The following is a 22,218-nucleotide window of genomic DNA, read 5'->3' on the forward strand; positions in this document are numbered from 1 at the left end:
GGAAGATAGTGGCTACAGACCGAGGTCTCACTTCAATCCCCAGCTAACACCGGACGCAATTGATGTGTTCTCTGAGGCTATGATAAACGACCTAATTAAATACAGAGCGAGGAAATCAAGGCATCAGGTCGGAAATGGCAATAACAATATCAATGCGGAAGAGAGAAAAGCAGTTATTGATCTAATGCAGGACAAAAAAGTGGTAATTAAGCCTTCTGACAAAGGTGGAAATGTTGTCATCCAGACACGGGAGAACTATTGTAAGGAGGCCTATAAACAATTGTCAGATAAAAGATACTATGAATTATCAACAGAGGAGAAATATCTAGTGAGCATACAGCAATATGACGAACTAATCCATAACTGGTATCGTAAGAACATGCTGGGGAAAGAGGAGTATCTATTTCTGAGAAGTGAAAACCCAATAACGCCAACTTTTTACCACATCCCCAAAATACATAAAAACAGCATTGATCCCCCTGGGAGACCCATCATTTCATCCCAGAACAGTCTAACTGAACACCTCTCAACCTTCATTGATCATTTTCTCACCCCTCTGGTACAGGAACTGGACTCTTATATAAAGGATACCAAGGATTTTTTGTCAAAAATTGACAACATAGAATGGGACCCAAGCTATAGGCTGGTAGTACTGGACATAACTAGCCTGTACACGTGTATTAGTCATGACAAGGGTATTGAAGCAGTCAGGTATTATCTAAGCAAAAGACAACTGAGGTTTGTAGAACACAATTCAATGCTGATAACATTTGTGGAATTCTGTCTGAGGAACAACATTTTTTTGTTTGAAGAAAACTACTACAGACAGACGTCCGGTACAGCGATGGGCACCTGCTTTGCCCCCAGTTATGCAAATTTATTCGTAGGCTGGTGGGAGGAGCAGGTGCCCAGGTCGCTGGAAGCGGGTGGAGAGAAGGGCAGTGTGATAAAATGGTGTCGTTACATAGACGACTTATTCATAATCTAACAGGGTTCGGAAGAAACCGCCGCGGCCTATATCAATGTCCTCAATAACAATGATATGAATTTAAGATTTACTGGGTCAATAAGTAATACAGGTGTTGAGTACTTGGATCTAAAGGTGTTTATCTTGGATGGGAAGATTGAAACATCTCAATTTCGTAAAAGCACTGCAGGTAACTCTGTATTATATGCAACAAGCAACCATCCGATCCCTTTGATACAGAGCATCCCCTATGGGGACCTGCTTAGGCTAAAGCGTAACAGAGACTCGGATTTTGAAACTGCAGCACTGGAATGTATCAGTAGATTTAAACTAAGAGGTTACGCCAGGGACACTCTGGAAAGTGCATTAAAGAAAGTAAGGGCTATACCGAGGCGAACTCTGTTACAAGTAAAAGATAAAACTACAGATGACGGCAAAGCAGAGACAGGGAAGTTCCGGCTGGTAACACCCTACTCAGCGGAAGCCAACCACTTAAAACACACGCTTAGAAAAAACTGGCACATACTCAAAACTGATAGTATCATCCAGGACGACATTCCAGCTTTTCCATTAGTGACTTTCAAAAAATCAAGATCTCTTAAGGATATGTTGGTGCAAAGTCATTTAAAAAAACTGGAAAAGAAACCCAATGCCCTGGCTGATTTGAAAGGCTTTCACCCATGTTACAAATGTAAAGCCTGTGCGCGCAGTAAAAGAGTTAAAAGTTATGAGATACCAGGAACAGGAATAACGAAAACCATTAACAAATACCTCACTTGCAGTACCCCTTATGCTGTATATTGTCTTAAATGCCCATGTGGACTTTCATATATTGGAAGTACCATTAAACCACTGAAATTGAGAATCTTGGAGCATTTAAAAGGGATTGATAAAAACGATCAGGCGTACCCCGTGGTGCGCCATTTCCAAGATAAACACTTCAGCAATAGAAATCAGCTGCAGTATTTCGGACTGGACCACATTGTAGACAGTACTAGGGGGGAGACAGGCTACACAAATTAAGGAGGTTAGAGTCCCGATATATAATAGACCTGATGACGAAACATCCCAAGGGACTTAATGCAGGAGAGGAATTAGCATCACATATTGGTTTTTGAATAAGAGTTATGAAATATTGATCATAATAATGAGGCTGTTCCCTAATATGTCCTGTCAAGAACACTAGCAATTGACACTGTGTAGCACTAACGTGAAATTAATTAGAATGATGCTGATTTTGTTATGTAAGTTTGAATCGTACCTTATAAATTTTCAGAAATTTATGAACCCTTTGGAACTCTTTGAAATTTTCAGTATTTCGTTGGCTAAAATGTTAATGAATTTTTGGATTGCAATAACTGAGAGTATCCATTACGAGATCTGATTTTGAGCAAACCCCGAACTAATTGGATATTATGATGAATGTATTATGTGGAAACACATTTTGACAAGGGATATTGGCCGATCCACGGCTTAATTAATCAAAGGAGATGTACATTGTCACGTAAATCTGGTGGGGCCGATACACGGCTGTATAATTTTGTTCTTTGCATGCATTGAATATGCTAAGGTATAATTCTATAAGAGAGCGAAAGAAATTGAGGTAAAAACTACCAAAATGGCGCTGTGACTGACAGTGGCAACACTCAGTAGAAACAAACCGATACTCGGAACATAGGCATGTGCTGAGCAAACAATCAATTGATTGTGAAACATCAGAAGATGGCTTCTGATACACTGACCTTAGCAGCTCCAAACCTTGGTAGTAAGTTATCATTAATTACAGCCGATACACGGCAGTATTATGCACTTTGTGAATGCTCCAAATAATGTAACCAATATTATTGCAAAGCGAAGGACAACAATTCGGATTGTAACGCATTTAACAAAATATAGTTAATGTGTTCAAACGGAATGAGTGACTTAAATGTAACCTCGATAGGAGCACACAACCAATATGGTGGTAGAATTGAGTCCCTTGTTTGTTTTCACTGTGAAAGTTACGTGGATGTGAGCAATAAAACATGGCGTCCCCTCACAATGTTTGTAACATTGAGGAAGGCGGAGCGCCGAAACGCGTCTGTTGCGAACTGAATAAAGTTTAATTTGGAGAATCATCCCCGGAGTGCGTGGTTGCTATCGGAGTGGAGGTGGAAACCTTGAGCGAGATATATATATATATATATATTCACTGAAAAAACCGTTGGTTATAGACCATATATCGTTAGGAATTAGCATTTACAAAACCTTGAAAATTCACTGAAAAAAACATGGGTTATAGATCATATATAGTTAGGAATTAACATTTACAAAACCTTATTTTACTCACACAAAACCATTGAAATTTCATATATAGTTAGTTGCACTAACTATATATCGCGCACCCGCAATCCACTGCTGATCATGTCACATATTACATCATTCATGACATGATCAGTGACATCACTGATGACATCACTGATGACATCACTGATGACATCTCAAATGACATCACTGATGACATCACTGATGACATCTCAAATGACATCACTGATGACAACATTCAGTGACTGTATGTTTCTGAAAAGTTAAAATATGTCTTACATTTTGAAGAATGAGTGGATGTATAAGTGTCTGGATGAAGGATTTAGTAGGTGCATGACTGACTGTATGAGTGAGTGATTAAATGTGTCTCACTGAGTGCATGGGTTAGTAACTAAACTGTCTTAATTTGTGCATCATTATATCTGTTGTTCTGTAAACTGCTGCATGTGTTGATCAGTAGCTTTATGATTAAGTATATGGGTTATTGATTGGTTGCCCAAGTATTTGTATGGGAGAGTGAGTGTGTGTGTGGGTGGCTGTGAGGTGTGTGACTATGTGCATAGATGTGTGAGCAGTTGATTCACTAGATGTATGGGTTCAAAAGTGCATGTGGAAACAGCTGTATGGGCGGTTGACTGTGTGCATTAGTGTATTAGAGAGTGAATGGATATCTCAGTGCTACATGTCAAAGTAAGTACATATGTAAAACACATTACATATGAGAGTTGACATATATAAATAACTGTGCATACGAGCCAGTGAATGTGTGAGTGGCTGTATGGATCATCGTGAACTTGTATCAGGGATTGTATAACAGAGTAAATATGTGTTAGTATATGTTTGAATAAGTAAGGTGTGTATAACTGTATAGTTGAGGAAATGGAAGTGTGATTGATTCTTTGCATGACTGACTAGGTGTGTGAGTAACTCCATGGATGAGTGACAGTCTGTGAGTGTCTGTTTACTTTGAGTGTATCTAAGATTATATTAGAGTCTGAAGAGGTTCACCGTATTATCACATGAATGATGTCATCAGTGATGTGATCAGTAATGTCAAATGAGATGTCATCAGTGATGTCATCAGTGATGTCATTTGAGATGTCATCAGTGATGTCATCAGTGATGTCATCAGTGATGTCATCAGTGATGTCATTTGAGATGTCATCAGTGATGTCATCAGTGATGTCATCAGTGATGTCACTGATCATGTCATGAATGATGTAATATGTGACATGATCAGCAGTGGATTGCGGGTGCGCGATATATAGTTAGTGCAACTAACTATATATGAAATTTCAATGGTCTTATGTGAGTAAAATAAGGTTTTGTAAATGTTAATTCCTAACTATATATGGCCTATAACCCATGTTTTTTTCAGTGAATTTTCAAGGTTTTGTAATTGCTAATTCCTAACTATATATGGTCTATAACCAATGGTTTTTTCAGTGAATTTCAATGGTTTTTTAATAGCAAATATCAAAAGCTTTAAAATGTCAAGTACGTGGTAGGTAAAAACATTTTCGTGTTTATGCACACTGATGTGCTTTGAACGCTGCCCCCCCCCTCCTCTTTTCTTTTAGGAGTATTCTCTCTTTGCAGATAGTGAAGGGTAGGTAACGCAGGCCTTTGCCCCCGTTGTAATCCGTCGTGCCTGCTTCCCTCTCCATTTGATTGATTGTTATCCTAGCATTTATTGTTTTGGAATTGGTTCTCTTTGGTTCATTCTCTATTTACAAACAAGCACAGAGTCGCAATACTCTGTTTTGTCTTTGCAGATAGTGAAAAATCGTTAAAAAAACAAAAGGAATCAAGCAAAATCAGTGGGCCACTAATGGGATCTCTTTTTGACCTCACTAAAATAGAAACATTAGGAACAACCCCTCATAAGAAATACGAAACTAGTGAGAGGAACTGAGCTCGACACCATGATGGCTGCAAGACAGCTCGGCTCCGCCGCCCACCCCGCCCACAATAACGACAAACCCTATGCAAATATTATAAATATATACAACACACCAGCAAAGTAACAGGGTAAAACGTTTTATTAAATAACTATTTACATGGCAGCCTGCTGCAACATCGATCCAAATGCATGCCGCCATTCCCGGGATTTCCCCTACCCCCTCCTCAAGTCTTGTTGCCCTGATGTGGCCTAAGATCGTCCCCGACATAGGCGGCCGGCTCCCGGGGTCAGGCGGAACTTTTTGCCTTTTAGTGACTCTTCCATTCTGGACCTTGTCCCACAATCCGTTTGACCTGAAGACACGTCCTGCGGTGCCCTAGTCCGACCATCACATATTCCTGCGCCAGGAGACGGCGTGGGGTGCACTAGAAGGGAGAGGCGGCGCAAACGAGCCTCCCCCACCTCCCCAGGTGGAGGTTTCTCAGCTACACCCCAGCGCTTCACGCAACCAGCTGACTTGCGCCCGCTCTTCCGGAACAGTGCCTCCCTCGGCCAGCTGAATTGCGCCTGCTCCACACCTTGTCCCACAATCCGTTTGACCTGAAGACACGTCCTGCGGTGCCCTGGTCCGACCATCACATATACCTGTGCCAGGAGACGGCGTGGGGTGCACTAGAAGGGAGAGGCGGCGCGAACCAGCCTCCCCCACCTCCCCAGGTGGAGGTTTCTCAGCTACACCCCAGCGCTTCACTCGACCAGCTGACTTGCGCCCGCTCTTGCGACACAGTGCCTCGCTCGGCCAGCTGAATTGCGCCTGCTCTTGCTATTACAACGTCCACCCGCCATCCAACGGAATTGCACCCAATCTTGCGGTACAGCGACAGGCGGCTGCTACGGAGCTCACAAAATGGCGGTCGGCTCCACAGACTTGGGCCTGGCCTGCAAGGATGGCTCTGGGCAACCGTGGAACTCGGACGCTTGACTGCTAGGGCATGGGCCCCATTCCCAAAAGAGTCCCCTCAGCCTTGAAGATTCTACAACAGTCACCCGGACCCCCGACTCCCGCAGACTTCCGGTGGGGAGCGACTGCCATGATTGCTCGCGGAATGGCCACGACGTAGCCACAGGGTGCTCTCATGCTGACGCCAGCTTCTGTCGTGATTACAAGCGGCGCAAGAACACGCATGCGCCACTAACCTTCTTCCTAAGACCAGCGGGGACGATGAGAAGATAGTCCTCAAAGCCTCTCTCCGTAATACCTCAACAATGGGTACTCCACCACTGTTTAAGGGAATCAGAAAAGAGGCCACGAGGTGAATGGGCAGAGGACGTCTAGGATTCTTCGACTGCTTCAGATACACACTACCATTGGAGACACAGGGGTCGACAGTACTGCAGGAGGATAAAAAGAAAGACAACAGGCTCTTAGTACTCATGCAGTTGTTGTCTTCCCCGCCTTCCCTTATAGTGAAACCTACCGAGATCTATTCTTCTTCTCTCGGTATAAATCCCAGAAATAATCAGAACCACATAGACTTGCTGCTAAAGTACAAGAAGTTACTTCACTTCTCAAAAATATCATTCACCTCGGAATAAGTATTTAGCTGGTAGTGGATTTCAGAATAGACGTTAACAACACGTCTTATTCATACCACACGATTTTGTGTGGACAAAGAGTTAAACCAAAAGAGCGAACTTCCTCTTCTCCCCTGCAACGGGAGGGCACAGGAATAAACAAACTTCCCCACACACGTAGGGCTTCGAAAATGGTGAGGCGGCAATACGGACCTCAGAAATAAAGTGTAACACCAAAGTAATATACAGACACAATCCCGCTCTCCCCGTGATACTTGCTGTGCGTTGCTTGCAGCTGGAGCAAGTTCACGGAGACGGGAATCCTTCAGGCTTCACTTCCAGAGAGGCGCGTCGGAATACTCTGCCCGCGCAGTCTCTGGAACAGAGTGAAACGCTCCACTGAAACTGACCTCGCTGGCTCTTGGTCGGCGGGGGTTGCTCCACTGAAACTGACCTCGCTGGCTCTTCGTCGGCGGGGTTGCTCCACGGAAACTGACCTCGCTGGCTCTTGGTCGGCGGGGGTTAAACACTCCAGGGAATCTGGCAGCGCTGGCTCGTGTTCTGTGGATCTCCGCTCACCCTGACGGTTCGTGAGAACAGGCATTCACAGGAAGGCAAACAAAACAGGCTCTGGAACTTCATTGACAAGCACCAGTCCAGTGATAGGGAGGAACCTATATAGTGTCCGCCCACTTTCCTGGTTCCTGGTGCCGCTTTGCTTTCTGGGACCTGTAGTTCCTCCATTTGGGAACCATAACAAAGATGCACTTTTTCCTTCTTGTGCCATGCTGGGTGATCGCTACAGTACCCCCTCTCGAGGACCGCCGTCCCGGCGGACGACCAGGTTTTCCAGGGTAGGTATCATGAAACAACGCCAATAAGTCAGGACAATGTAGATTGGCAGCCGGTTCCCAGGTACGGTCCTCTGGGCCAAATCCTTTCCAATCCACGAGGTATTGTATCCTACCTCGCACCATCCGAGAGTCAAGGATAGCTGCGACTTCGTACTCTTCCTGACCTTCTATCTCCAGAGGAGGAGGTCGGACCGGCACCCGAACATCAGGCAGACAAGGGCGAAGAAGTGACACATGAAACACAGGATGTATGGACCATGACAGAGGAAGAGAAAGCTTCATGGCCACAGGATTTATCACTTCACAGATACCGTAGGGACCTATGAACTTCGGCTTCAATTTACTGATCCCTTTCAATTTCAGGTTTCTTGTAGATAGCCACACTTTATCCCCGACCTGGTACTCAGGTTCCAAGGAACGATGTGTGTCTGCATAACGCTTCTGGGCCTTTTGAGCATTCTCCAAGCAGTGTCTAGCATCAATCAAAACAGCCCGGAGATGAGCGTGATGTTCCTGAACTGTAGGAACCAATGATGTGGCCGGCCACTCAAAGGGAAGCATGTTAGGATGTAAACCATATAAACAAAAGAAAGGGGAACATCCTAAGGTAGAGTGCACCGCATTGTTGTAGGCGAACTCCGCCAACCACAAAAGGGTGGTCCAGTCGGTTGTGCATTGCAAAGTGAAACAACGAAGGTATTGCTCAAGGGTTTGGTTGAGCCTTTCCGTTTTTCCATCCGTTTGTGGATGGAAACTAGAGGAGAGGCGTGCATCGATCTGGAGTAAGGAACATAAGGCTTTCCAGAAATGGGAAGTGAATTGCGTTCCACGATCCGTGATCAACACACTCGGTAAGCCATGCAGCCGCACGACCTGTTGCAGGAACACCTTGGCCAATACCAATGACGAGGGTAGACCTGGCAAAGCTATAAAATGACCCATTTTCGTGAGGTGGTCCACTATCACCAAAATAGCAGTTTGGCCTTCACTCGGGGGCATTTCCACGATGAAATCCATAGACACAGTATGCCAGGGTTTAGGTGGTATTGGCAAAGGGTGTAAGAGACCTGAAGGTTTCGCATGACTAGACTTCCCTTGAGCGCAAACAGCACAGTTCTTGACGTATTCTGTCACGTCGGCTCTAAGACTAGGCCACCAAAAAGATCGTTCCACCGTGGCAATGGTTTTATGTATACCCATGTGTCCACCTAGTACTGAATCGTGAGCCCATTGTAACACTTGTAGTTGTAACCCTCTTTGGGGAATGTACAATGCATGATAATGGTATGCGAGTTGGTCTTTCTCACAGCGATGGGTTGGATCTTCTTGTATCCAGGAAGAAACATCAAGAACAGAAAGGGCAACTTTACAATCCTCCAGAAAATCCTTAGAGGTAATCAAGGCTATAACGTCATCCTGAATGTGTGTCTCTTTAAGAATGGACGGTGGGTCTAAGGGGGCAGCCGTCTCTTCTTCTCCAAGTCGCGAGAGGGCATCAGCCTTCCCATTTCTTGTTCCAGGTCTGAACTTTATCACGAAATCGAAGTCGGAAAAGAAGAGAGTCCACCTCAGCTGACGAGGGGTCAGAGCTTTAGCCGTTTTTAGAAACAACAAATTACGGTGATCTGTAATGATCTCCACCGTGTGCAAGGCCCCCAGAAGATAATGCCTCCATTCTTCGCATGCTCTCTTAATGGCAAGAAGTTCTTTGTCTGTAATAGTGTAGTTAACTTCACAGGGAGAGAGCTTCTTCGAGTAATATGCCACGGGATGCAGCTGTCCTGTAGAAGGATGTCTTTGAGACAACACTCCCCCAAGCGCGTACTGTGAAGCGTCGGTCTCGAGAATGAACGGTAGGTGGGGGTCTGGGTGTCGTAGGACAGGGGCTTGTGTGAATTTCTGTTTCAACAGCCGAAAGGCGCTTTCTGCTTCCTCTCCCCATATGAATGGAGCATTCTTTCTCAAGAGCGCCGTGATGGGTTGGATGGTCTTTGAGAAATCCTGAACAAATCTCCTATAGTAGTTGGCAAAGCCAAGGAAACTTTGCACAGATTTCACGTTTCTAGGCGTCTTCCATGACAAAATGGCTTCAACCTTTTTCATGTCCATCCTGAATCCTTGTGCGTCAATGACATACCCTAGAAATGCCACTTCTTGTACATGAAAGAGACATTTCTCCAGTTTCGCATACAGAGAATTTTGTTGCAATCTGTCCAATACGGCCTTCACATGGGAGATGTGTTCAGGATAAGAAACTGAATACACCAGGATATCGTCAATGTACACTATGCAAAAAGACTCTAAGCACCCCCGTAAAACCTCATCCATAAAGTACTGGAAGGCTGCGGGGGCGTTGCAAAGCCCAAAAGGCATCACCCGATATTCATAGAGTCCAAATTTGGTTCTGAACGCGGTTTTCCACTCATCCCCCTGTTTCACCCGTACAAGATGGTATGCTCCACGGAGATCAAGTTTGGTGAAGTATCGAGCGCCTTTTAATTGGTCCATTAAGACCGGAATCAGGGGGAGAGGGTATCTGTTCTTAATTGTCACTTTATTTATGGCTCTGTAGTCAATACAGGGTCTCAATTCATCACAGTCCTTCTTAGGAATGAAAAACATGGGTGATGAGGCAGGGGAGGTGGAATGTCTTATAAAACCCGTAGCCAGGTTATCTTCAATGTAGGTTTTAAGATACTGTGTCTCTTTCTCCGTTAAGGCATACACTCGACTGCAGGGAATGTCTGCTCCAGGAACAAGGTCCACTCGGCAGTCGTATGCCCGGTGAGGAGGTAATTGGGTGGCTTTTTGTTTGTCAAACAGAGCACTGTACTCTATGTACTCTTCTGGCAATGTCGTGGCGCAACAGAACATGTCGATGGTACAGGCATTTGCCAAGTAAGTAGCAGGTGATGGTTCGGGAGTGGAACTATAGATTGCCTGACCTCGACAATGCTCTCTGCAATACTCAGATGTCATACTGACTGTTCTCGAGGACCAGCTCACCGCAGGATCGTGTAATGTGAGCCAGGGCATTCCCAGTATCAGGCGAAATTGTGGTGCGTCTATGAGATCGAACTGAATATGTTCGCTGTGTTCCTTTCCAAATTCCATCCGGAGAGGAAGGGTATGAGACACAACAGGTCCTGAAGAAAGAACCGTTCCGTCCACTGCCTTGACGGTCTCAGGTTTTTGTTTCTTTTCACATGGTATGCCCATGCGAAGGGCATATTCTCGATCAATATAATTGCCCGTAGCTCCCGAATCAAGCAGAGCATCTACCAGGAAAGACTCTTGCATCGTAATCCATAAGGAGACGCTGACATTCATATGGGCAACAGCGGGATGAAGGGTATTCGCCACAAAAGGAGAGACCATAGGAGAAGGGTGTCTCGAATCAGAGGCCTCCAACTGATCCAAGACCTCTAGTTTTCCGTCGGTTCTTCCGTTCTTGAAAGGGCCTGTACACGGGAAGGAGGATTTTTCCCAGTTACGTAAGATTTCGCTCGACAATCATTTACGAAGTGCCCACTTTTTCCACAGTACAGACACAGTTTGAATTTTCTTCGCCTGTCCTTCTCTTCTTTGGTGAGTGGACCACGGATCCCACCGATCTGCATAGGTTCGGAACTATCTGACACCTTGGCCTTTTCTTCACCCCCTTGTCGACTTCTGGCCAAAGGGTACGAGAACCTGTAGTCACCTCTTCCTCGATCCCCCTTTCGTTCCAGCAATCGATGATCAAGCTGGACCGTCAGATCAATGAGTTCCTCACAAGTGGACGGTAGTTGCACCACCTGAGCCAATACGTCCTTCAGTTCACTCCTCAGTCCTTGGTAAAACAAGGATATTCTTTTTTGAACTGGCCAATCCGTTTCCACAATAAGACGATTAAATGTGGTAATATAAGACAAGAGGTCTTGGGAACCTTGTCTTAAGGTCATTAATTCCCTGTCCAAGGACATCATGTGCGACTTTCTGTCAAACAACTTCCGCAGTTCTAGACAAAAATCAGAGAACTTCTGGAGTACAGGAGCATCTCGTTCCATCAAAGGGATTGTCCAACTGGAGGCATTCCCTCCCATGTACGACATCATAAATGCTGTTTTGGCTGAATCATCCTGAAACACCCTGGGTTTACATAAAAAATGTAAACGGCATTGGTTCAAAAATGTTTCGAATTTCCTGGGGTCTCCATAGAATCTTTCGGGTGGGGCAAGAGGTATCCCTTGATTCTGAATAATGTGTACGGTAGGAGTAGTCTCAGTAGAGGTGGAGGGCGCAGCAAAAGATCCTCCTGACGGGAAGGAGGCTGGTGGGGGCAAGGTAGCTGGCCTCAACAATGGTTTGATAACGGGATCTCTTTGTGCAAGATCGGACAGATCTTTACGCAAATCTGCCACTTCTTGGTACAGAGCTTGGTTTTCTGCACGGGAGGTCTGTACTTCCTGTTGCAGGTTCGAGAAACTTTCCAGTAAGGAGGTAAGGACCGCGTTTGTATCCATCGTCCAGGCTAGACAGTATTCTTGGGCTTGTCAATCTGTCGTGATTACAAGCGGCGCAAGAACACGCATGCGCCACTAACCTTCTTCCTAAGACCAGCGGGGACGATGAGAAGATAGTCCTCAAAGCCTCTCTCCGTAATACCTCAACAATGGGTACTCCACCACTGTTTAAGGGAATCAGAAAAGAGGCCACGAGGTGAATGGGCAGAGGACGTCTAGGATTCTTCGACTGCTTCAGATACACACTACCATTGGAGACACAGGGGTCGACAGTACTGCAGGAGGATAAAAAGAAAGACAACAGGCTCTTAGTACTCATGCAGTTGTTGTCTTCCCCGCCTTCCCTTATAGTGAAACCTACCGAGATCTATTCTTCTTCTCTCGGTATAAATCCCAGAAATAATCAGAACCACATAGACTTGCTGCTAAAGTACAAGAAGTTACTTCACTTCTCAAAAATATCATTCACCTCGGAATAAGTATTTAGCTGGTAGTGGATTTCAGAATAGACGTTAACAACACGTCTTATTCATACCACACGATTTTGTGTGGACAAAGAGTTAAACCAAAAGAGCGAACTTCCTCTTCTCCCCTGCAACGGGAGGGCACAGGAATAAACAAACTTCCCCACACACGTAGGGCTTCGAAAATGGTGAGGCGGCAATACGGACCTCAGAAATAAAGTGTAACACCAAAGTAATATACAGACACAATCCCGCTCTCCCCGTGATACTTGCTGTGCGTTGCTTGCAGCTGGAGCAAGTTCACGGAGACGGGAATCCTTCAGGCTTCACTTCCAGAGAGGCGCGTCGGAATACTCTGCCCGCGCAGTCTCTGGAACAGAGTGAAACGCTCCACTGAAACTGACCTCGCTGGCTCTTGGTCGGCGGGGGTTGCTCCACTGAAACTGACCTCGCTGGCTCTTCGTCGGCGGGGTTGCTCCACGGAAACTGACCTCGCTGGCTCTTGGTCGGCGGGGGTTAAACACTCCAGGGAATCTGGCAGCGCTGGCTCGTGTTCTGTGGATCTCCGCTCACCCTGACGGTTCGTGAGAACAGGCATTCACAGGAAGGCAAACAAAACAGGCTCTGGAACTTCATTGACAAGCACCAGTCCAGTGATAGGGAGGAACCTATATAGTGTCCGCCCACTTTCCTGGTTCCTGGTGCCGCTTTGCTTTCTGGGACCTGTAGTTCCTCCATTTGGGAACCATAACAAAGATGCACTTTTTCCTTCTTGTGCCATGCTGGGTGATCGCTACAGCTTCAATCTGAAACATCCAGAAACACTGTAGACTACCAATTCGATCAGTTCCGGTGGAGCCCCAACGTGACCCGGTAGAGAAGAACTTGCCCTCCCCTCTTTGACTGAAGGTTCTTATTGCCTGTCCCTTCTGTTGTCAGTTAACAGAACTTTTTGGACTGCTGAAAGGGGTTCTGTTCCGACCGCTGGTTGGTGGAGACATTTTGACTATATTCTGGACCTGCATTGTCGCGTAATGCGTCATATGACGTGCCGCGTTAACGCACCTGGAAGTGCTCCGGTGCGCGAGGCGCAGCTTCCCGGAAGCGATCCAGGGCGCGGCGCGCAGCGCGTAACGTAAGCATAACAGGTCATGTGACTTGTTAATAAAACTTTTCATTGGTTCATTTTACTTTTGTTTTTCTAATGATGGAAGGCTTGGTCATATGACCTAAAAATAACACTTTTCATTGGTTTTGAATTTTTTTTTTTCCCAAATGATGAAAGCCCCACCTTTTTTTTTCTCACTCTGACTTGTAAAGCAAAGGACCCAGATGCATTTACAGTTTATCACTAACAATGTTCCAGGCTAATGTATTTTCCCGGGAAATTTACAACTGTCCTGCAAGTAAAATATTCAATTTCGAGAAAAAGGGCGTTTCTTCGTCCCATGAGGGAGCCGTTGAACAAAAGAGGCTCGACCTGCTGTCTTAGTCGCTGATAGGCATGAATATCAAATTCTTATCGATCACTTTATGTTGCAGGAGTAGAAAACACAACAGCCCTTGACCATTTATCGTTACTGCTTTCCTGCGTAATATACCTTTTAACAGTCATGTAATCGGGCTACTTTATGTCACTTGCCTTTTACTGATTCGAAAACAGTGGCTATTATTCAAAACTTTACCAATCTAGGTACTACTACCATGTTTTGTTTTAAAAACCTTTATTGTGAAAATGTCAGTATACAAATACGGGCCTATAACCACGTGGGCCGGCCACGGAGCAAACTGTAATCGTATATGATGAGGGGACATTTACACTGTAGAAGAACGTAACGGGCGGGACATTAGGTTGCAAGAACTAAGGTGTCTAACAGTTGCGGAATCGGTGGACGTACATTTTATATTTAAAGTACGACAGGGCCAGTTACAATAAAATTATCTAGATATACATTTGCGGGCAAGTACCATGGGTGACGTTAATTCGAACTTTCAATAGTACAGTAATCAATAACACATCAGAACTTAATATCAATAGGGATGTCCAAATGTTCAATCAGTACTCGTCCCCGCCCGCCATGTGCTTCAAAACTGCATACGTATCTCGTGATATCAAGGCTGGACAACCAGTACACAACAAGGAGTTACGAGTCCCATTTATACCGGCGCCATTTAGGGCGAGGCCGGGCAGGTCCAGGATATAGTCAAAATGTCTCCACCAACCAGCGGTCGGACCAGAACCCCTTTCGGCAGTCCAAAAATGTTCTGTTAAATGACAACAGAAGAGATAGGCAACAAGAACCATCAGTCAAAAGAGGCGCTTTCGGGAATGGGGCCCATGCCCTAGCAGGCAAGCGTCCGAGTTCCAAGGTGTCCCAGGGCCATTTTAGTGGACCAGGCCCAAATCCAATGAGCCGGCCGCCATTTTGAGAGTCCTGTTGCAGCCGCCTATCGCTGCACCGCAAGAGTAAGCGCAATTCAGCTGGATGGTGGGCAAGACACTGTAGCCGCAAGAGCAGGCGCAATTCAGCTGGATGGTGGGTGAGGCACTGTGCCGCAAGAGCGGGCGAAACTCAGCTGGATGGAGGTTGAGTCACTGTGCCGCAAGAGCGGGCGGAACTCAGCTGGATGGCGGGTGAGGCACTGTGCCGCAAGAGCGGACGAAACTCAGCTGGATGGCGGGTGAGGCACTGTAGCCGCAAGTGCGGGCGCAACTCAGCTGTATAGCGAGTGAAACGCCAAGGGGCGCCCCACTGCAGCTGAGGAGCCTCCACCTGGGGAGGCGGGAGAGGCCCGTTCGCGCCGTCTCCCCCCCCCGGGGCACCCCACGCCGTCTTTCGGTGCAGCATTGTAGGATGGCCAGACCAGTGCAGAAACTTGCTGGACACCACCTCGGTGCCATCCGGATCTCGGCGCGTTGTGCTGCCTTCGGCCTACTGTAGCCGCAAGTGCGGGCGCAACTCAGCTGGATAGCGAGTGAAACGCCAAGGGGCGCCCCACTGCAGCTGAGGTGCCTCCACCTGGGGAGGCGGGAGAGGCCCGTTCGCGCTGCCATAACCCCCCCCCCCCCCCCCGGGGCACCCCACGCCGTCTTTCGGCGCAGCATTGTAGGATGGCCACACCACTGCAACTTGCTGGACACCACCTCGGTGCCATCCGGATCTTGGCGCGTTGTGCTGCCTTCAGCCTATTCGCACATCGGTCCGCTACTGACGCCGCCTCACAGGCCAACGGATTTAGTAGGCTTTTCATAGCCCAAAGCCGCATAACAGGTCATGTGACTTGTTTATAAAACTTTTCATTGGTTCATTTTACTTTTGGTTTCCTAATGATGGAAGGCTTGATCATATGACCTAAAAATAACTCTTTTCAATGGATTGGAACATTTTTTTTTCCCAAATGATGAAAGCCCCACCTTTTTTTTTCTCACTCGGCAGTCCAAAAAGGTTCCGTTAGATGACAACAGAGGGGACAGGCAACAAGAACCATCAGTCAAAAGAGGGGAGGGCAAGTTCTTCCCTACCGGGTCACGTTGGGGCTCCACCGGAAGTCATTGAATTGGTAGTCTACAGTGTTTCTGGATGTTTCAGACTGAAGCTGGCGTCAGCATGAGAGCACCACCATCTCGTGGCTCCGTCGTGGCCATTCCTCAAGCAATCATGACAGCCGCTCCCCACCGGAAGCCTGCGGGAGTCGGGGGCCCCGATGACTTTTGTAGAATCTTCAAGGCTGAGGGGACGCTTTCGGGAATGGGGCCCATGCCCTAGCAGGCAAATGTCCGAGTTCAAATGTGTCCCAGGGCCATTTTAGTGGACCAGGCCCAAATCCGAAGAGCCGGCCGCCATTTTGAGAGTCCTGTGGCAGCCGCCTATCGCTGCACCGCAAGAGTGGGCGCAACTCAGCTGGATGGCGGGTGAGGCGCTGTAATAGCAAGAGCAGGCGCAATTCAGCTGGCCGAGTGAGGCACTGTGTCGCAAGAGCGGGCGCAACTCAGTTGGATGCCTAGGGGCGCCCCACTGCAGCAGAGGAGCCTCCACCTGGGGAGGCGGGGGAGGCCCATTCGCGCCGCCTCCCCCCCCCGGGGCGCCCCACGCCGTTTTTCGGCGCAGCATTGTAGGATGGCCAGACCAGTGCGGCAACTTGCTGGACACCACATCGGTGCCGTCCTGATCTCGGCGCGTTGTGCTTTCTTCGGCCTATTCGCACAACGGTCCGCTACTGACGCCACCTCACAGGCCGACGGATTTTGCTGACTAAAAGACAGACCAAAGCAGCCCATTGTTGCTTTGAGATGGATGTTGCAGCAGGCTGCCATGTAAATAGTTGTTTAAAATGTTTTTTTTAACGTGTTTACTTTGTTGGAGCGTTGTATATATTTATAAGTTATTAAAGTGTTATAATCCTACTACTTTGTTGGAGTGCTATATATTTTTAATGTGACACATAATTGTGAAGACTTTGATGTACAAAAAGGCATCCCTGTAATCTTCCGCTTCAGGCTCGGTCCCACACACCCTTACAGTGAGAATCCCCTCCCCAATCACAATACAGGATCGTTATCAGATAGTAGGAACGCGTGTGGTATGACGGATCTCATGAGGTGGGGGCCTTGATCTACTGTAACTCCTTTGAAGAGGGGTGATTCTTTACAGTTGGGGCCATAAACTACATCCGCAAGGCTAGGTGATAGCCTGGGACCGGCCTGGACAATCGGACACAGAGGAAGAGGAGTGTCAGAGGGTGCGGTAGTGAATAAGGTGAAAGGGAGGTGTTGGGCGGGCACAGGGTGTGATTCTCAGGGAAGAGCAGCGCAGATGGGAGGAGGTTTATGGCCCATGCATGAGAGAGAGAGCATGGGTGACCAGTGCGTGGGTGAGATGCTTGCGAGGGTGGGGAGCCATGCTGAGGATCGGCGGCGTGCAGATAGTGGGTCTGGTCAAGGCATCTAAAATGGCTGCCGTGCACGACAAAAGTGTGGCAATGGAAAAAAGGCAAGATGGCGCAGACAATGTTTATCAATACGGATTAATTTATAACAATTATTTTTAACAATATATTTACTCGCAGTGACAAAATGGCAGTCAACACTTCCTGATTTCCTTCGAATCGAACGTTAACAGACGTCACGCAGCAAAAAAAAAAAAAATCCGCTCACGCGCAGCCGCTGGAAGACATGTATCAACATATATGAGCATCCTCAGCCACCCTCAGAAAACATAGGGGGTCAGGATACGTCTCCCGTACCCCCTTATACCCATTTCCCACATTGTTTTTCCTCCATCTTGTAATTTAATTAAAACGAAACACAAAATGGCGAATTCCCGTTTCGGTACCGGTTTGCGAACCGGGAAGCGCTTCTACCGCGAAAAATTAATTTTTTTTATTTGCCCCACGGGACCCTTTAATAACCCCAACATCATTCCTAGGGGGTCAAGAGGGGTCTACCTTGCCCCCTTTCATTAAATTCCCCTTCGTTTTTCTCCTCCTCTTGTCTCTCGATCCTACCGAGAGACAAGATGGCGGCCGTTCCGGACTGTTTAGAATGTTGACAGACACCGGAGAGCCAATCAGCTTCGCTTCGCAAAGTTCCGTTACGCGAAAAGTACGCGAACCGGAGCGCTACCCGGGACGCTGTCTCAGATATATCTGTTTTTTAAAACGTTAATTTCTCAAAATCCACTGGAGCACATATATTGGGACCTAGCAAAGGCACATCGGGCTAACAGTCCCTACAATTTTGCCAAGTTTCGTGCAAATCCATTCAGCCGTTCGAGCTAAAAGTGAGGCCAACCCCCCTATGGAAAAATGAATGTGAAAAACACGTTTTGGGACCCCCATTTTTTCTCGGCCCCCCCTTGACGAAACCCCCCCAAATTTTCAGGGGCTGCTCGGAAACAGAATGTGCCATTTTCCTGAAAATTTCAGCCGATTCCGTCCACAAACGCCAAAGTTATTAGACATAGAATTTTCAAAAGTCCCATAGAGAAAAAATCCTAACTATATATACCTACTGGCGACCGCCAGTAGGTAATATATATATATATATATATATATATATATATATATATATATTCCAAAGCCCAAGGGTTTCAGAGATGCACTCTGAAAGTTCGTCTGTGGCGAGTGCATCTCTGAAACCCTTGGGCTGGGAACACTATGTTCCATCATGCATTGCAAACAACCGTATCTTGCAAGTCCAATTAAGAGGCATGAGACAATTTAAAAACACTGAGAGTTCAAGGCCTGGTTGTTTTTGTTATTCAACATTCCTGTGAACAAAGGCAATGGGCCTGAAACGCGTAAGGAGAAGAAAAATTAAATCCGGTTTGTTTAATGCTGGAATGGCGTTATTATTGAACTTTGAAAGTTCGTCTGTGACGAGTGCATCTCTGAAACCCTTGGGCTTTGGAATAGAATAGAATGCAACGGCAGCCCCACCGTGGAGATAGCACCACCTCGGAAGCTGAGGACCGCGAAGTTGAGAACTTTTCAATAACTTCAATGCGGAGCTACAGACTGCATTAATATTGCCAGCAAGAACAATCGGAGGCCCACTGGAGGGCAACATGGATTTTGAATTAATTTTAACGAGGCAAAACCCATCAGAGAGAGAAATCCAGGTCTGGGAACACTATGTTCCATCATGCATTGCAAACAACTGTATCTGGCAAGTCCAATTAAGATGCATGAGACAATTTAAAAGCACGGATGATCAAGGCCTGGTTGTTTTCGTTATTCAACATTCCTGTGAACAAAGGCAATGGGCCTGAAACACGTCAGGAGAAGAAAAATTAAAACCGGTTTGTTTACTGCTGGAATGGCGTGATTAATGTACTTTGAAAGTTCGTCTGTGACGAGTGCATCTCGGAAACACTTGGGCTTTGGAATAGAGAAATATATATATATATATATATATATATATATATATATATATATATATATATATATATATATATATATATATATATATATATATATATATATATATATATATATATATATATATATGTATATATATATATATGTATATATATATATATATATATATGTATATATATTTTTTTTTTTATTGAGCGTAAAAACACAGCAGACATATTTTGACCAAGGTACATACAACTGACAAAATTCCAAAATCTCCAATCTCATTAAAACCAGACAATAAATAGATCATGTTTCATCGTCCATTTGTACACGATAAATATAATAAACAGGATATACAGAAAAAGATATAAAATATCAAGTCACATATTTAGGTTGTGTAGAAAAAAGGGAAAGCGCAAATTCATATATCATTTTACATAATGTGCAAATCTAGCATTCAACATAGCAGCGCGGTAGTAATGTGTACGCCCTACCTCAACGACCTATGTAAAACCAGACAATAAATAGATCAAATTTCATCAACCATTTGTACACGATAAATATGATAAACAGGATATACAGAAAAAGATAAAATCTAGAAAATATCAAGTTACATATCTAGGTTGTGTAAAAATGAAAAAGGGAAAGCGCAAATTCATATATCATTTTACATAATGTGCAAAACCAGCATTCCCCATAGCAGCTCGGTAGTTATGTGTTCCACCTGCCTCAATGACCTATGTAATTTCAATTAATTCTTTAAGAAGGGGAGCTTCATAATTAGTTTGATTCTGTATCCGATACCTCGCCTGGGGACAACTCGCCTTATGACTATTCCAAAAACATGCAGAGGTTACTAACCGTTGATGTAAAATTTCTATAACCGAACCTTTAAATTACCTAGTGTCTTTTATTTGTGTGGTAACCACTTATCCCTCCCAGGTCAATCCAAATCTCCGCAGAGACCCTATCCTCTTCGCGTAGGCCTCTTCAAATCTATTGGTTTTTTCCAGCTTAAATAGCCACTGAGCCAATGTGGGGATTTTCTGCGATCTCCAATTCTGTAATATTAAAGATCTGGCTACCGCTATGGCTAGGAAAACAAAACATTGTCTTTAAATGGAGAGCTGACCAATTACATAGGAAAAACCAAATAAAGCCAACGATGCACATGGGAGAATATCTATTGACAGACATTTACTTTTTTTAAGTTTGATTTTATTGAAGAAAGAAAAGGAAGGGGGAGAAAGGAAGAAACAGGAAAATGGATATGACCATAAAATACACCTCAAGGGAAAACACTAATAGAAATAAAATACATAAAGATAACAGGTGATGCAATAAAATCTCATAAAAGGCAAGTAAACGAGCATGAAAAATGACATGAACAAAATAAATAAGTAGAAAGCAAATGCATTGTAAAATAACATTGGAAATAAAATTTGAAGAAAAGGGCATAAGGGGGAGTCATGGAGGTTTGCATAATTCAGTTGCGTCGGGATCTAGTGAGTAGCTTGCTGGAGCAGAGGAGGAGAGATATGTTACCAAAGGGAGCCAAATGAGTTCTCGTTTGATTCCCAAGGAGATAGGGGAAACATAGTTGGTGTCTAATCGATGATGAAAACAGACTGCGTTCCACCAAGAGCGATAGGAAACGTTTGTAGCTTGTTTCCAATTAGAAGTGATAATGTGGAAAGCAACAGCTATCAAAAGGTCAAGGAGTTTGTAATGGCGTGGAGACTGAGGAAGGTCAGGTGAGAGAGAACCTAGAAAGATATGTGTAGGAGAGAAGGAAATCTGAAGTTGGAAAATCTTTTGTATTTGAGTCCAAACTGAGTTCCAAAACTTGGATATAGGTGGGCAATCAAATAGCATGTGTTTTAGGTCTGCAGAAGGAGAGGGATAAGACCAACAGGTAGGGGGAGTTTCTGGCGAAAAATGTGACAGAGCTAGTGGGGTAAATAAAATTCTGTTATAAATAAAATATAAAGTTTGGGTATCATGAGCAGCTCTAGAGGTCTTATGAAGTTTGGTCCAGATTTTATCCCAGAGAAGAACCGACCAGTCTTGAGAGAGATCAGATTCCCAAGCAGCTTCAGTTTTGGATTTTACTCTGTCAGCCGTAAAGCGGAAAGAGTTATAAAGAGAAGATGCAGAGGGGGTAGAAACTAGTAGAGAGGAGGTGGGCTTGCGATCTAAGGGTATATAATTGGAAGGAGATAATGCTTGGAGGTAAGAAGTGAGAGCAGGGTAAAGCAAGTCATATTGTGAACGAGCACTGGAAGGTAGTGAGAAGGAAGACTTGAGTTCCGAGAAAGAGAGAGGGACACCATGCGAAAGCAGTTGAGAAATCCAACACATTCCTCGAGAGTGCCTTACTTTCCAGTAAATAGAACGATTACGAATTTTAAGGAGCGAATTATACCAGATAGGTTGTTCATGAGAAAAAAGAAGGGAAGGGTACGACGAGGACAAGAAAGGATGAAGGAGAGAACGACAATGAGAGATATTAGGGGTATGGAGGCGAGCAGGGTAAGACGTGAAGGACAAAAGCTCACGGAAATTGAAGGGAGAAATAAAGGAGGATTCCATGGTTAACCAGATGGGAGAATACAAGGGAACATCAGAAGAAAGCCATCGAGATGTTTGTTTCAAAGAAAAAGCCCGATGATATTCTCAAAAATCAGGAAAACGAACACCGGCCTGGGTCTTATCCTTTCGTAAAGAGGCAAGAGCTATCCGAGGGCGTTTACCATGCCAAAGGAATTTTAAAAGCAAAGAGTCA

Source organism: Lissotriton vulgaris, chromosome 6 (assembly GCF_964263255.1).
Source record: "Lissotriton vulgaris chromosome 6, aLisVul1.2, whole genome shotgun sequence".
NCBI classification, from domain to species: domain Eukaryota; kingdom Metazoa; phylum Chordata; class Amphibia; order Caudata; family Salamandridae; genus Lissotriton; species Lissotriton vulgaris.